The sequence below is a fragment of the Myxocyprinus asiaticus genome, chromosome 22 (genome assembly GCF_019703515.2).
Source record: "Myxocyprinus asiaticus isolate MX2 ecotype Aquarium Trade chromosome 22, UBuf_Myxa_2, whole genome shotgun sequence".
Taxonomy (NCBI): domain Eukaryota; kingdom Metazoa; phylum Chordata; class Actinopteri; order Cypriniformes; family Catostomidae; genus Myxocyprinus; species Myxocyprinus asiaticus.
In genome coordinates this window covers 22,469,076-22,472,111 of record NC_059365.1, presented here as the reverse complement: position 1 = coordinate 22,472,111, position 3,036 = coordinate 22,469,076, and positions in this window count along the sequence as shown.

Here is a 3,036-nt window from a genome sequence, read left to right as displayed (position 1 = left end):
GTGATCACTAATGAATACAATGCTTTGGAGTTTATTTATATTTCTGAATGCTGTTATCTTGGGATGCACAGCACGAGCAGTGTTTGGTGTAATGCATTACTAAGTAATTAATTACTGTAATTAAATGACTTTTTCACTGAAATAAGTAGAGGTATTACTCTTATATTTTCAGTAATTTAATTACAGTTACTTCTGATGTAATTGCGTTAAATACTGTATAGCCTGTAGAGCAATTCTATATAAAACAATAGTGAATTTAAAATGGAAATATAACATCTAATGTTAAAATATATGTTTTCTAATTTAACGCTGCCCCCTTAAATTCTTTGGCCAGTTCATAAATAATCCATTTGATTTTATCTGATTTATTTGAAAGTTTCATGTCTATCCTTGTATTTTTCATCTGGTCGAGGTTGATAAGGGTTTTAGAAAGTAATTAGTAATAAGTAATGCAATTACTTTTCAGACAGAGTAATTAATACAGTAATCGAATTACACTGTAGAAGATGTAATTAGTAGTTAGTAATTAATTACTTTTTTAGAGTAACTTACCCAACACTGAGCATGAGTAAGTGTTTTTTTTTTCTTTATATTTAGTGTATTGTGATTCAGAATGTTAAAATATGGTTATCTTTTACTCACTCGCTTTTCAACAGCTACATCCTCTTTGTAAGCAAAGACCGTGAAGTGCTTGTGCATTTATGTTGTCAGTTTGATAATAAATGTGTTGAGATTGCTGCTCAATTTTACCGATAACCGGCTCTGACTCTAGCACCCCAGTGGTAGAGGTGTGTGCAAAACTCGCATTCAGACCTGCCTCTATTCCTCTATGCAACGCCCATATTTTCACAATCCAATTAACAACCAATGGATAAACTCAAATCCCCACCCTTAATTTTTTTCTTGTTCGATAAGCTGTTTCACTCGGAAATATGTCACAATACGGAAGTAAAGTTGGTCGCAACTTCCATTTCATGCCGCTTTAAAAGGGAATCACTACTACCAGCTATAACAGATCATCAGTTATAACAGTTATAACAGACATTGCAAAAAACAAAACACAACACAGCATAAACAACAGCAAAATCTTATGATCTCTATGAATGGTCATCTTTATGACATATGTCTCTGTTAACCTCTCAGACCTGCACTCGATCCCATGAGTGAGTCCGATCTGAAAAAGGGAAGTGCAACAGGACCAGCATAGATGTCCACAAAGCCACTATTAATATCAGAACCTGAGAAGTTTTTCTTGGCACATAAGCAGGGTGCTGCTCACTTAGGACACAAGCTTATTGGCAGAGTGTATTTGCATTTAGTAGTGTTCTTGCATGATTTGCCATGCAAGTAGACCCATTGGTTACCATATATCCACTAAAATATCTTATTTAATGTAAAACTCACCTGCATATATAAATAATACATTGTATAGAATTCTCGCCTTTTTTTTTAAAGGTGCAATATGTACATTTTTTCATGTAATATTCGCCTTATTTATGCCAATGTGTGAATGGCTTGTAACGCAACTTAAAAAATGAGCCCTTCCCGGACTTCCTAGGTTGCCTATTAAAGCCTGTAGACTGAATTTCATGCGAAGGGAGCGGGTCGCTTTTGCTGGGAAAATCCAAAGGATGTGACGTTTATGTGCGCTCCCGAGAGCCTTGCCTCAGTGCTTCTGCTATTCAACAGCGACAACAAACTGCAACACTAGGTAATGTTATCTTAGAGATAGAATCCAGCAAACGTCCAGCTCCCAGCACAACACCGACTCCTACACAAACTCCGAGTAAAAAAAAAACAACAAAAAAAACATTTCCGTATGGATAAGCAGAAACGTGATTGTGGTCGAGCAAAAACTGGAGTGAACATCAACAGGGTATTTGATTCCTAGAGGGACATTCGTTCGGTTTTGGGGATCAAAATCGACCCTGAATTTGGAATTCTTCTTATTGGACAGGTAAGTTACATAACTGCAAAGCATGTGAAATATAGTGCCATAAGGATTGATCTGTGTAATTTTAGCTAACTTGACCTTGCCTGCTAATGCCGACGAATTGCAAGCTACCTTGCTTCGAAACTTTCAAATAATTTCAATGATCTTCTCTTTATACTAAAAGTCAGATATGCTGATTCACAGTAACTGACATAATGTTAATCTGTAATTATTCAGCAAGGTAAACTACAATAATACATGAAATGAATGCTAGACAATGTTCAAGATAATGCAAAAAGCTCCATTCATTAGTGTAACGTAATTTTCTAGGTTATACAGAAAATTTTTACATTCTATTATTATAAAACAATAGCACATCGATATATCAAAATGACTTCAATACTGAATTGTGTCAACATATTTATAATATACAGTCTATTTTACAAACAGCTACTGTCATCATCCACCAAATTTAGCTAACAGCTATTGATAAAGCTGGCTATCTATCTAATGCCGACATAGGCTATCGTATAAATGCAGTCAATGTATCATGCAAAGAAAAGTGATTACTTCAAACTACAGTCTCGCATAGTCAAACCTATATCCACACTTTGTTTTAGCCCTGTTCCAGCACTGGAGAGTCAAATATAATATGCAGTCTCAAAGTTTGTAGTAAACAATCATAACTGTGTAATTTTAATTATGCTACCTCATCTGTCACCATGAAGCCGGTGAATCACGTTCAGTCTCTTTGTTTTGTTCCCTATGGAGTGTGCGTGAGCACAAGCTACAGGCTGCAGTTCACTTAACGTCCACAGGTGTCATTAATAACAAGGGTTTCTGAATCTTACATACTGCACCTTTAAACATATTGCAGTTACGTTTCCTCAGGTAACTATCATCAGTGTAAAGGGGCAACCATCAAAAATAAAAAAATATTGAATGCACACCAGTGCCATTTAATGCACAGCAAATGCATTGAAAGTTTATAGCTGTAATGCATGGACTGCAACGGACATCATACATTCAATTCTGACTTTCTGTGATTTGTTGAGTGCCACATAGTTCTAAATAAATGCCTAATGGGCCAAGCTTAGGCACTT